Below are 15,096 nucleotides of genomic sequence, written 5' to 3'. Positions count from 1 at the left end.
GCTCACTGCCCACAAAATGAGGTGGAAAACAAGCTGCACTTCCTAACCTCCTGCCCAATGTATGACCATATTAGAGAGACATTAGAGAGACATATTTCCCTCAGATTTTACAGATGAACAAATATTTCAAAAACAAATCCAATTTTGAAAAACTCCCATATCTACTGGGTGAAATTCCAGTGTATATATTCACTTTATATATTATCTACCTCACTTGCTTTGGCAATGTTAACACATGTTTCCCATGCCAATAAAGCCCTTGAATTGACAGACAGACAGACAGACAGACAGACAGACAGACAGACAGACAGACAGACAGACAGACAGACAGACAGACAGACAGTCTCTCTGTCTGTCTCTCTCTGATGAAAAAGGATGATAATAAACTGTGAACAACGATGAAGCCATGTTTGTGGTGATTTATTATTTTAATTGTGTAATTATTGCACATTATCTTTCAATATGTATATCAACAGAAGAGAACTAAATGTTTACAGGCTAGGAAGAACACCTCCAAATGTCACTCTCATATCTCTGCCACAGCACAACCCAAGGGGGGTTGTTTTGAGTCCCATCAGATTTCAAGCTGACGGACCTAGTTGTCAAGCCATTCCAAATCTTCTCCTTGTCCACCAAAAGATTTTCTTGACACCCCATAGTCAAATAACAGTTCTTGTTGCACCTGAATGTCTCGTAGGGCAATGAAAAGGATGACGTTCCACACTTTGCCACCCTCTTCTAATTGCTGAAGCTGACCCTTTATGTTGCTTCTCTTTCTGGAATGATTTATCCTACGTCCAAATGTATCCATCTCTGGGTGGCAAGGACAGGGCACAGTCTTTGCATCTATGCAGTAGGTTTTCCCTGATGATTCCTTGTAGAAGTAAAGGAACCCCATCTCGTCATTCTCTGTTGCTTCCAACAATTTTTTCCCCTGCTTCCCTGAGAGTGGAGACCGTGGTAGTCACAGACAACTTCCCCTTTAGCAAATGGACGTGTCGTCATTACCTTTTTTCCTTTATCAGGGTCACTGGCAATGTACAGTCCTTTCCACTTCTGGGACTTCACCAGCTTCATAATTGCCTTGTTGTCTTTAGGTGTGTCAGTGTTAATTGAAGGTTGCCAGTGACAAAGGACAGTCTCCACTTTCACTTTGTTCTTCTCCCAGTTCAGCCTTTCAATGTATCTCTCTACTTGACGTGCAGTGGGTTGTCTTCTGGGGAAGTGTGCTGTAACAAAAAAGAAATGTGTTATTAATAATTTAATTTATTCAATAGTAGAAGCCCTTATCATGTACTACTTTATTTACTGACTAAACAAAGTACATATTTGCAATAATTAATATATCAAAATTGTATTTAGTTTAGGGTATTTTAGCTGCTTCGTACCGATCACATAATCCCGTCTCATTTTCACTTGCTGGCTTCTCCACTTGTCGTAGCAATATCTCTCATGCATTCCTACAATCAGTCGTCTGTCCTTGTTCTTGATTGATTGTCCATCAATTGTGACAGGGAAGTGTTCATAGAATAGTTTCAAGGCCTGGGCCTTATCCAACTCTTTGCAGCTGGACAATGCTCCCTTTCTACTTGTGCTTGCACAAGAGGGGCCTTCAGTCTCAATACTTGAAAAAGGAAAAATAACAACACATTTGTATCTATATGTAGCAGCATTTACAAGACAATGTAAAGTGTAATTTATATAATTTGTGTAAATACTTACTTAGATTCATCGGACATGGCAACTTTGGTGATCAGCTTCATTCCCAGGCAGGCATTGACTGGTGTCTTCATGCGGTAATGCTTTTCAGCTGTAGCAGTTGTATGGGCCAAGTAGTCAGCAACAAGGGCCTTCTGTTGGTCTGTGAAGCTGGCTTTGGTATTTGTCTCCATAACTCGTCTTGCTACCTGGCTCGTGATGTTGGGCAAGTTGTATCTGATGAAAGATCAAGAAAACAGTTTGGTTTCAGAAAACTGTACTGTCAAATAAGTATTGTGGAATGATTAAACAGTGTTCTACTTAACAGTGGTGTACTTACTTGGAATGAAACCTTTGTAGATCATTGGATGGGTTGTAGATCGGGTTCCCGGTTGTGGAAATTAAGAAGCTCTCATCTGCTTCCGTGTCATCAGAGTTCTTAAGAAAAGCTGGTCGAACATATCGGTAGTACACATCAAACCACTGAAAATAAAAACATTAATATCTGTTTAACTGGTTTGTATTAAATCAATCACATTCACAATAACGTATTGTAGTAAATATACTTACTGCCTCTTCCTCCTCATCTAACGAAATGGTTGCAACTTGCTGTGTTGCTGTTTTGTGCTTCTTAACACCGATGACAGTCCAATTCTCTCCATCTGGCAACTTGCACGGTTTCCTTGAGAGCCATTCGACCAGCTGCATTTGGAACAGTGACATATTAATAACACATGCCAAAGAAGCAAATACAATTCAACATTATAGCAAATTTATGACATTATTTAACTTACGGTCATGTTTTTGACCACTCCAGCCGTTTGGAGATGTTTCAGAATGAGCAGAGACTCAAGGTAGTACAGAATGTGCTGTCTTTCAGTTTCCAGCAAAGATTCTTCATTCATGGCCTTCCCAATGATACACAGAAATTCCTTCTTCGCCACCCTCAAAAGTTCCCAACATTCATGTGGTGTCTTCGCAACTGACACCATCTGTGTGTATCTGCACAAAAACAATAAGACATTAATAATACACACTTATTTTAAAATACATTTCTGTGAGGATCAATTTGAAATATATACCTTTTCCCAGTAATTTCCTTAGACACCTACTTGCTCATGGACTTCTGCAGTTCATTCAAGCATAGGAGGAAATGCTTGCATTGCTCAAACAAGGCTCTGTCTGTCTGAATAAGGCTTGTAATGGCAATGATGTACCGAAGAAATCTCTTCAGATTCTTCATGTAGTTGGCAATGGTTTGCTTCTTCTGTCCAATGTCTGCAAGCTTGGTAAAAAATGATCTGCTTTTTTTCCAAGTTATTAACAAAATCCAGCGATGGTTTGTTTGAGTCCATGTAAAACAAAAACCTTGACACATTTGCAACCTGTACATGAAAATGTAAATAATATTAATTACATAGTTAATAACTACTTTATAATCTATTAATTCTTATTGAAATATGTAAACAGTAAAATCTCTGTACATACCTCCTGTTTGAAATTGGGAATGTTGTTGTCGTCACGGAGAAATTTCCCAAATCCAGCCAGCAGATCACAATCCAGAGGGTGCTTTTGGTATAAACCACTGCTTTGCATCCCCTTTCTCAGTTTGGTGTCCCATGACTGGCTCAATGGCCTGGAAAATATTTGGTATGCAGATTAGAATAAATAAAATACATCCATGTTTGCTTATATACTTATACGTAGTACTTGCTATTAATGAGTTGATTTCTATTTATTTACTTACGGTTGGTACAATGCCGACTGGTCATCTTCCTTGTCTGATTCTTCATCTATAAATCCATCTGTAACTGGGGGTAACACTTGAGCCACTTCCACTTGGCTGAAATATCACACAGATTAACAAACATTTATACAATTTTAACAATCAAACATAATTGGACAACATTTCAAATGAGTTCCAATAGCATGTAACTTGCACATATATTATTTTATCAGTGCTTACCCAGTTACTTGTTCTTCTTTTGGCTTGTTGATCACAAAACCACCCAGTTTTTCAAGATCCTTAATCAAAGGTTGGACTTTGTCCGGTTGTGTCACAACATAGCTGAGTGTTTTGTAGTCAATGATCCTGCAGTGCCAAAGATACTCAATCATCAAATCGCGGGATTTGCTCACTTCCTGGTGAATTTTTTCTTTTGATTCTGTCTTCATGCACACTCTGGTGAGATGTATAGATATGTTTTCCTGGTTCTTTATGCAAAATCTGCACACAATAGGGATCCTTCTTTGTATTCTGTAAGACAGTGAATGCACAATCAGTAAATGTAATGAAGTTACTACTGAGTTTTTCTCAGTCGCTTTGGTGCATTTTTCCGCATCATCCGTAGCATGTGCAAAATAATAAGTGCATTTCTCAGAACTATTTGTACAAACTGCAATATACAATATATATGTTTCTAAAGCTAGTCAGTCACTAAAAATCCATAGTACATCTCTCAAAAGTAAATATTCATGCCAATGATCATGTCAGTGTCATCAGAATGATAAGTCATTGAGTCATTGTTCACAAACAATGGCATGTTGTCAATATAACTGTGTACTTTGACAGTATTACCTGATGTAAACTTTTAGGCTACAGTTTGGATGACAGTTACTGTATTGAAAATGCACAAGGCTGCACTTCTATGGCATATATCAATTTCAACAGTACTATTTACATATGACTGTATGTGGGTTATTGATTGAAAGAGACTGGACAACCCAAAGGGGCACAAAGGGAAAAACAACTAAATTAGAAAGAAACACAGGAAACCACCCCTACGGCACAACTTTGCCTGCAGCACTGTTGTGCTGTCTCTACACATATTCTCATCCACATCACACCGGATATTTTCCCTTCCAATGCAACGTGGAAAGAATATTTTGGAATGCCTTATCCATCCTCTGCAGGCATCTACTGTGATGTCCTCACATGCTGCATCCATTGCAGCCAGCAGGGGTGAATAAGGTGGGATGAATTCTATGAGCATCAAGTAGTTACATAGATATATGTTTTACCTGTACATACTGGTACCGTAGCTCCTTAACTCTGTCTATGCTTGACAGTTTATGACAAATAGTTCAACAATTTTGCATGTAATGGCTTATGCAAGGAACTAATGCCTAGATGTGAGCATTTGATAATGTGGAAAAAAGCTGACACTTGTACATTATCAATTGCAATTTGTTCAAAAGGAATAAGAAATTGACTAGATGATTTGGAATTTGTACAAGCACTTTTGATCTAAGAAAAGAAGATCACAGAACATCATTTTTCAACCACAAAACGCAGAAATAAAGAGTTGCCAAGTGATTTCAAAAACATTCTGCACACTCTCACACTCTAACCCTCTGTCAAACATGATAGAAAGCAATTAATTTATGGTCTGATTTAAGAGAAAGGGCCAAATGAGAGTATACATGAAAGGTGTCCTCTTCCCTTGATTTAGAGAACTTACCTTGAACCAGTACCAGTTGCAGATGCCATCTTGCTCCAAGGAAAAGGAAGTACAATCTAAATTAAATTCTTTCAGAACATGGGAAAAGGCAATCATTCATCTTCAAGCTCCTACCTAGTGGCTTCTTACACTGTGGCGTTCTGTAGTGACTGAATTTAGGAACCATTTATCTTCAAAATTACAATCAGATAGGCCCACCCCTTTTCCATATTTACATTTTCTATTCAGGGTAGACTGAAACCCCCACTCAGAGGTGTGAAATGAATCTGAGAGACCTTTAACAGAACAATAACCTTGGAAACCACTTTGGATGGGCAATCTAGGAGAGAGAGAGAGCTAGACAGACAGACTGTGGTTTAAAATTGGAGAAATATGTTCATGAATGGACACAGAGGCTTAAAAGGCTAAACTCTCTCTCATGGGATGAAGAGACATACAGGCTTAACCAGTTTATATGCCTCTATCTGGGCAGCAGAGGTCACAAAAAGGCATCAAGGACTCATTTGACCTAACCAGTAAACATGACATTTTCAGGGATTGAGAGGACACACAGAGGCTTAAAAGGATAAACTCTCTCTCATGGGATGAAGGGACATACAGGCCTAAAATACAAACACCCCTAACCAGTTTATATGCCTCTATCTGGCCTCAAGGCCTTATTTGACCTTTGTTGGCCGCCATGTTGGGCTATATTCCGGTACACCACAACGTGAATAAATCAAGAAGTACATGTCCAATCTGGATGGTTTTTTTTTTTAAACAAAAGGGCATACATAGTCGGGCATTTTCATTTCATTTAAACCGTTTTTGTATAGAAGCTTTTAATAGGAAATTGTGTTTTAAGTTTTTGGAAAAAAGTGCATGTTACTGGAAACAGGTTCCTACCAGGGCATTTTGTTTTTTACATGCTGTACTTGTTGCCCATTGAGAGAGAGGGTATGACACGAAATCTGGGACCTCTAGCCCTTCGGGAAGTATGTTTAATAATTTTTGAAATAACTGAATTGGGCCGGAAAAATAAATTACCGTGCAACTGGTTACCTAAAAATAATCTCCTCATTTCAAGTAGTCACCTCGTCAGGTGTTTGAAGGTAGGCACCTGGTAACCTAAAAATACTGTCCTAAATGCACTTACATTTAGTCCTAAATGCACTTACATTTAGGACATTCAGCTGCATTTGGAACAGTGACATATTAATAACACATGCCAAAGAAGCAAATACAATTCAACATTATAGCAAATTTATGACATTAGTTAACTTACGGTCATGTTTTTGACCACTCCAGCCGTTTGGAGATGTTTCAGAATGAGCAGAGACTCAAGGTAGTACAGAATGTGCAGTCTTTCAGTTTCCAGCAAGGATTCTTCATTCGTGGCCTTCCCAATGAGACACAGAAATTCCTTCTTCGCCACCCTCAAAAGTTCCCAACATTCATGTGGTGTCTTCGCAACTGACACCATCTGTGTGTATCTGCACAAAAACAATAAGACATTAATAATACACACTTATTTTAAAATACATTTCTGTGAGGATCAATTTGAAATATATACCTTTTCCCAGTAATTTCCTTAGACACCTGCTTGCTCATGGACTTCTGCAGTTCATTCAAGCATAGGAGGAAATGCTTGCATTGCTCAAACAAGGCTCTGTCTGTCTGAATAAGGCTTGTAATGGCAATGATGTACCGAAGAAATCTCTTCAGATTCTTCATGTAGTTGGCAATGGTTTGCTTCTTCTGTCCAATGTCTGCAAGCTTGGTAAAAAATGATCTGCTTTTTTCCAAGTTATAAACAAAATCCAGCGATGGTTTGTTTGAGTCCATGTAAAACAAAAACCTTGACACATTTGCAACCTGTACATGAAAATGTAAATAATATTAATTACATAGTTAATAACTACTTTATAATCTATTAATTCTTATTGAAATATGTAAACAGTAAAATCTCTGTACATACCTCCTGTTTGAAATTGGGAATGTTGTTGTCGTCACGGAGAAATTTCCCAAATCCAGCCAGCAGATCACAATCCAGAGGGTGCTTTTGGTATAAACCACTGCTTTGCATCCGCTTTCTCAGTTTGGTGTCCCATGACTGGCTCAATGGCCTGGAAAATATTTGGTATGCAGATTAGAATAAATAAAATACATCCATGTTTGCTTATATACTTATACGTAGTACTTGCTATTAATGAGTTGATTTCTATTTATTTACTTACGGTTGGTACAATGCCGACTGGTCATCTTCCTTGTCTGATTCTTCATCTATAAATCCATCTGTAGCTGGGGGTAACACTTGAGCCACTTCCACTTGGCTGAAATATCACACAGATTAACAAACATTTATACAATTTTAACAATCAAACATAATTGGACAACATTTCAAATGACTTCCAATAGCATGTAACTTGCACATATATTATTTTATCAGTGCTTACCCAGTTATTTGTTCTTCTTTTGGCTTGTTGATCACAAAACCACCCAGTTTTTCAAGATCCTTAATCAAAGGTTGGACTTTGTCCGGTTGTGTCACAACATAGCTGAGTGTTTTGTAGTCAATGATCCTGCAGTGCCAAAGATACTCAATCATCAAATCGCGGGATTTGCTCACTTCCTGGTGAATTTTTTCATTTGATTCTGTCTTCATGCACACTCTGGTGAGATGTATAGATATGTTTTCCTGGTTCTTTATGCAAAATCTGCACACAATAGGGATCCTTCTTTGTATTCTGTAAGACAGTGAATGCACAATCAGTAAATGTAATGAAGTTACTACTGAGTTTTTCTCAGTCGCTTTGGTGCATTTTTCCGCATCATCCGTAGCATGTGCAAAATAATAAGTGCATTTCTCAGAACTATTTGTACAAACTGCAATATACAATATATATGTTTCTAAAGCTAGTCAGTCACTAAAAATCCATAGTACATCTCTCAAAAGTAAATATTCATGCCAATGATCATGTCAGTGTCATCAGAATGATAAGTCATTGAGTCATTGTTCACAAACAATGGCATGTTGTCAATGTAACTGTGTACTTTGACAGTATTACCTGATGTAAACTTTTAGGCTACAGTTTGGATGACAGTTACTGTATTGAAAATGCACAAGGCTGCACTTCTATGGCATATATCAATTTCAACAGTACTATTTACATATGACTGTATGTGGGTTATTGATTGAAAGAGACTGGACAACCCAAAGGGGCACAAAGGGAAAAACAACTAAATTAGAAAGAAACACAGGAAACCACCCCTACGGCACAACTTTGCCTGCAGCACTGTTGTGCTGTCTCTACACATATTCTCATCCACATCACACCGGATATTTTCCCTTCCAATGCAACGTGGAAAGAATATTTTGGAATGCCTTATCCATCCTCTGCAGGCATCTACTGTGATGTCCTCACATGCTGCATCCATTGCAGCCAGCAGGGGTGAATAAGGTGGGATGAATTCTATGAGCATCAAGTAGTTACATAGATATATGTTTTACCTGTACATACTGGTACCGTAGCTCCTTAACTCTGTCTATGCTTGACAGTTTATGACAAATAGTTCAACAATTTTGCATGTAATGGCTTATGCAAGGAACTAATGCCTAGATGTGAGCATTTGATAATGTGGAAAAAAGCTGACACTTGTACATTATCAATTGCAATTTGTTCAAAAGGAATAAGAAATTGCTTTAATGATGTGCACAAGTGACTAGATGATTTGGAATTTGTACAAGCACTTTTGATCTAAGAAAAAGAAGATCACAGAACATCATTTTTCAACCACAAAACGCAGAAATAAAGAGTTGCCAAGTGATTTCAAAAACATTCTGCACACTCTCACACTCTAACCCTCTGTCAAACATGATAGAAAGCAATTAATTTATGGTCTGATTTAAGAGAAAGGGCCAAATGAGAGTATACATGAAAGGTGTCCTCTTCCCTTGATTTAGAGAACTTACCTTGAACCAGTACCAGTTGCAGATGCCATCTTGCTCCAAGGAAAAGGAAGTACAATCTAAATTAAATTCTTTCAGAACATGGGAAAAGGCAATCATTCATCTTCAAGCTCCTACCTAGTGGCTTCTTACACTGTGGCGTTCTGTAGTGACTGAATTTAGGAACCATTTATCTTCAAAATTACAATCAGATAGGCCCACCCCTTTTCCATATTTACATTTTCTATTCAGGGTAGACTGAAACCCCCACTCAGAGGTGTGAAATGAATCTGAGAGACCTTTAACAGAACAATAACCTTGGAAACCACTTTGGATGGGCAATCTAGGAGAGAGAGAGAGCTAGACAGACAGACTGTGGTTTAAAATTGGAGATATATGTTCATGAATGGACACAGAGGCTTAAAAGGCTAAACTCTCTCTCATGGGATGAAGAGACATACAGGCCTAACCAGTTTATATGCCTCTATCTGGGCAGCAGAGGTCACAAAAAGGCATCAAGGACTCATTTGACCTAACCAGTAAACATGACATTTTCAGGGAATGAGAGGACACACAGAGGCTTAAAAGGATAAACTCTCTCTCATGGGATGAAGGGACATACAGGCCTAAAATACAAACACCCAAACCCCCACTCAGAGGTGTGAAATGAATCTGAGAGACCTTTAACAGAACAATAACCTTGGAAACCACTTTGGATGGGCAATCTAGGAGAGAGAGAGAGCTAGACAGACAGACTGTGGTTTAAAATTGGAGAAATATGTTCATGAATGGACACAGAGGCTTAAAAGGCTAAACTCTCTCTCATGGGATGAAGAGACATACAGGCTTAACCAGTTTATATGCCTCTATCTGGGCAGCAGAGGTCACAAAAAGGCATCAAGGACTCATTTGACCTAACCAGTAAACATGACATTTTCAGGGATTGAGAGGACACACAGAGGCTTAAAAGGATAAACTCTCTCTCATGGGATGAAGGGACATACAGGCCTAAAATACAAACACCCCTAACCAGTTTATATGCCTCTATCTGGCCTCAAGGCCTTATTTGACCTTTGTTGGCCGCCATGTTGGGCTATATTCCGGTACACCACAACGTGAATAAATCAAGAAGTACATGTCCAATCTGGATGGGTTTTTTTTAAACAAAAGGGCATACATAGTCGGGCATTTTCATTTCATTTAAACCGTTTTTGTATAGAAGCTTTTAATAGGAAATTGTGTTTTAAGTTTTGGGAAAAAAGTGCATGTTACTGGAAACAGGTTCCTACCAGGGCATTTTGTTTTTTACATGCTGTACTTGTTGCCCATTGAGAGAGAGGGTATGACACGAAATCTGGGACCTCTAGCCCTTCGGGAAGTATGTTTAATAATTTTTTGAAATAACTGAATTGGGCCGGAAAATAAATTACCGTGCAACTGGTTACCTAAAAATAATCTCCTCATTTCAAGTAGTCACCTCGTCAGGTGTTTGAAGGTAGGCACCTGGTAACCTAAAAATACTGTCCTAAATGCACTTACATTTAGTCCTAAATGCACTTACATTTAGGACATTCAGCTGCATTTGGAACAGTGACATATTAATAACACATGCCAAAGAAGCAAATACAATTCAACATTATAGCAAATTTATGACATTAGTTAACTTACGGTCATGTTGTTTGAAATTGGGAATGTTGTTGTCGTCAACGGAGAAATTTCCCAAATCCAGCCAGCAGATCACAATCCAGAGGGTGCTTTTGGTATAAACCACTGCTTTGCATCCGCTTTCTCAGTTTGGTGTCCCATGACTGGCTCAATGGCCTGGAAAATATTTGGTATGCAGATTAGAATAAATAAAATACATCCATGTTTGCTTATATACTTATACGTAGTACTTGCTATTAATGAGTTGATTTCTATTTATTTACTTACGGTTGGTACAATGCCGACTGGTCATCTTCCTTGTCTGATTCTTCATCTATAAATCCATCTGTAGCTGGGGGTAACACTTGAGCCACTTCCACTTGGCTGAAATATCACACAGATTAACAAACATTTATACAATTTTAACAATCAAACATAATTGGACAACATTTCAAATGAGTTCCAATAGCATGTAACTTGCACATATATTATTTTATCAGTGCTTACCCAGTTATTTGTTCTTCTTTTGGCTTGTTGATCACAAAACCACCCAGTTTTTCAAGATCCTTAATCAAAGGTTGGACTTTGTCTGGTTGTGTCACAACATAGCTGAGTGTTTTGTAGTCAATGATCCTGCAGTGCCAAAGATACTCAATCATCAAATCGCGGGATTTGCTCACTTCCTGGTGAATTTTTTCATTTGATTCTGTCTTCATGCACACTCTGGTGAGATGTATAGATATGTTTTCCTGGTTCTTTATGCAAAATCTGCACACAATAGGGATCCTTCTTTGTATTCTGTAAGACAGTGAATGCACAATCAGTAAATGTAATGAAGTTACTACTGAGTTTTTCTCAGTCGCTTTGGTGCATTTTTCCGCATCATCCGTAGCATGTGCAAAATAATAAGTGCATTTCTCAGAACTATTTGTACAAACTGCAATATACAATATATATGTTTCTAAAGCTAGTCAGTAACTAAAAATCCATAGTACATCTCTCAAAAGTAAATATTCATGCCAATGATCATGTCAGTGTCATCAGAATGATAAGTCATTGAGTCATTGTTCACAAACAATGGCATGTTGTCAATGTAACTGTGTACTTTGACAGTATTACCTGATGTAAACTTTTAGGCTACAGTTTGGATGACAGTTACTGTATTGAAAATGCACAAGGCTGCACTTCTATGGCATATATCAATTTCAACAGTACTATTTACATATGACTGTATGTGGGTTATTGATTGAAAGAGACTGGACAACCCAAAGGGGCACAAAGGGAAAAACAACTAAATTAGAAAGAAACACAGGAAACCACCCCTACGGCACAACTTTGCCTGCAGCACTGTTGTGCTGTTCTACACATATTCTCATCCACATCACACCGGATATTTTCCCTTCCAATGCAACGTGGAAAGAATATTTTGGAATGCCTTATCCATCCTCTGCAGGCATCTACTGTGATGTCCTCACATGCTGCATCCATTGCAGCCAGCAGGGGTGAATAAGGTGGGATGAATTCTATGAGCATCAAGTAGTTACATAGATATATGTTTTACCTGTACATACTGGTACCGTAGCTCCTTAACTCTGTCTATGCTTGACAGTTTATGACAAATAGTTCAACAATTTTGCATGTAATGGCTTATGCAAGGAACTAATGCCTAGATGTGAGCATTTGATAATGTGGAAAAAAGCTGACACTTGTACATTATCAATTGCAATTTGTTCAAAAGGAATAAGAAATTGCTTTAATGATGTGCACAAGTGACTAGATGATTTGGAATTTGTACAAGCACTTTTGATCTAAGAAAAAGAAGATCACAGAACATCATTTTTCAACCACAAAACGCAGAAATAAAGAGTTGCCAAGTGATTTCAAAAACATTCTGCACACTCTCACACTCTAACCCTCTGTCAAACATGATAGAAAGCAATTAATTTATGGTCTGATTTAAGAGAAAGGGCCAAATGAGAGTATACATGAAAGGTGTCCTCTTCCCTTGATTTAGAGAACTTACCTTGAACCAGTACCAGTTGCAGATGCCATCTTGCTCCAAGGAAAAGGAAGTACAATCTAAATTAAATTCTTTCAGAACATGGGAAAAGGCAATCATTCATCTTCAAGCTCCTACCTAGTGGCTTCTTACACTGTGGCGTTCTGTAGTGACTGAATTTAGGAACCATTTATCTTCAAAATTACAATCAGATAGGCCCACCCCTTTTCCATATTTACATTTTCTATTCAGGGTAGACTGAAACCCCCACTCAGAGGTGTGAAATGAATCTGAGAGACCTTTAACAGAACAATAACCTTGGAAACCACTTTGGATGGGCAATCTAGGAGAGAGAGAGAGCTAGACAGACAGACTGTGGTTTAAAATAGGAGATATATGTTCATGAATGGACACAGAGGCTTAAAAGGCTAAACTCTCTCTCATGGGATGAAGGGACATACAGGCCTAAAATACAAACACCCCTAACCAGTTTATATGCCTCTATCTGGGCAGCAGAGGTCACAAAAAGGCATCAAGGCATCATTTGACCTAACCAGTAAACATGACATTTTCAGGGAATGAGAGGACACACAGAGGCTTAAAAGGCAAAACTCTCTCTCATGTGATGAAGGGACATACAGGCCTAAAGGCTAAACACCCCTAACCAGTTTATATGCCTCTATCTGGGCAGCAGAGGTCACAAAAAGGCATCAAGGCCTCATTTGACCTAACCAGTAAACATGACATTTTCAGGGAATGAGAGGACACACAGAGGCTTAAAAGGATAAACTCTCTCTCATGGGATGAAGGGACATACAGGCCTAAAATACAAACACCCCTAACCAGTTTATATGCCTCTATCTGGCCTCAAGGCCTTATTTGACCTTTGTTGGCCGCCATGTTGGGCTATATTCCGGTACACCACAACGTGAATAAATCAAGAAGTACATGTCCAATCTGGATGGGTTTTTTTTTTTTAAACAAAGGGCATACATAGTCGGGCATTTTCATTTCATTTAAACCGTTTTTGTATAGAAGCTTTTAATAGGAAATTGTGTATTAAGTTTTGGGGAAAAGTGCATGTTACTGGAAACAGGTTCCTACCAGGGCATTTTGTTTTTTACATGCTGTACTTGTTGCCCATTGAGAGAGAGGGTATGACACGAAATCTGGGACCTCTAGCCCTTCGGGAAGTATGTTTAATAATTTTTTGAAATAACTGAATTGGGCCGGAAAAATAAATTACCGTGCAACTGGTTACCTAAAAATAATCTCCTCATTTCAAGTAGTCACCTCGTCAGGTGTTTGAAGGTAGGCACCTGGTAACCTAAAATACTGTCCTAAATGCACTTACATTTAGGACATTCAGCTGCATTTGGAACAGTGACATATTAATAACACATGCCAAAGAAGCAAATACAATTCAACATTATAGCAAATTTATGACATTAGTTAACTTACGGTCATGTTTTTGACCACTCCAGCCGATTGAGATGTTTCAGAATGAGCAGAGACTCAAGGTAGTACAGAATGTGCAGTCTTTCAGTTTCCAGCACGGATTCTTCATTCGTGGCCTTCCCAATGATACACAGAAATTCCTTCTTCGCCACCCTCAAAAGTTCCCAACATTCATGTGGTGTCTTCGCAACTGACACCATCTGTGTGTATCTGCACAAAAACAATAAGACATTAATAATACACACTTATTTTAAAATACATTTCTGTGAGGATCAATTTGAAATATATACCTTTTCCCAGTAATTTCCTTAGACACCTGCTTGCTCATGGACTTCTGCAGTTCATTCAAGCATAGGAGGAAATGCTTGCATTGCTCAAACAAGGCTCTGTCTGTCTGAATAAGGCTTGTAATGGCAATGATGTACCGAAGAAATCTCTTCAGATTCTTCATGTAGTTGGCAATGGTTTGCTTCTTCTGTCCAATGTCTGCAAGCTTGGTAAAAAATGATCTGCTTTTTTCCAAGTTATTAACAAAATCCAGCGATGGTTTGTTTGAGTCCATGTAAAACAAACACCTTGACACATTTGCAACCTGTACATGAAAATTTAAATAATATTAATTACATAGTTAATAACTACTTTATAATCTATTAATTCTTATTGAAATATGTAAACAGTAAAATCTCTGTACATACCTCCTGTTTGAAATTGGGAATGTTGTTGTCGTCACGGTGAAATTTCCCAAATCCAGCCAGCAGATCACAATCCAGAGGGTGCTTTTGGTATAAACCACTGCTTTGCATCCCCTTTCTCAGTTTGGTGTCCCATGACTGGCTCAATGGCCTGGAAAATATTTGGTATGCAGATTTGAATAAATAAAATACATCCATGTTTGCTTATATACTTAT

The 15,096-nt window shown here is 38.2% G+C and overlaps 1 long non-coding RNA gene across 1 annotated transcript; it reads right to left on the bottom strand.

Moving 5' to 3' along the window:
* Positions 1 to 1,827: 1,827 nt before the first annotated feature.
* LOC135531801 (uncharacterized) lies at positions 1,828 to 2,329 on the bottom strand. Its single transcript, XR_010454189.1, has 3 exons — positions 2,269 to 2,329; positions 2,039 to 2,181; positions 1,828 to 1,935 (listed from the first exon to the last, which is right to left on the bottom strand). It is a non-coding gene; the product is annotated as an uncharacterized LOC135531801 (long non-coding RNA).
* Positions 2,330 to 15,096: the final 12,767 nt, after the last annotated feature.

Source organism: Oncorhynchus masou, unplaced genomic scaffold (genome assembly GCF_036934945.1).
Source record: "Oncorhynchus masou masou isolate Uvic2021 unplaced genomic scaffold, UVic_Omas_1.1 unplaced_scaffold_1654, whole genome shotgun sequence".
Classification (NCBI taxonomy): domain Eukaryota; kingdom Metazoa; phylum Chordata; class Actinopteri; order Salmoniformes; family Salmonidae; genus Oncorhynchus; species Oncorhynchus masou.
Note: the sequence above shows the minus strand (reverse complement) of the source record. Positions and strands in the feature narration are given on the sequence as shown.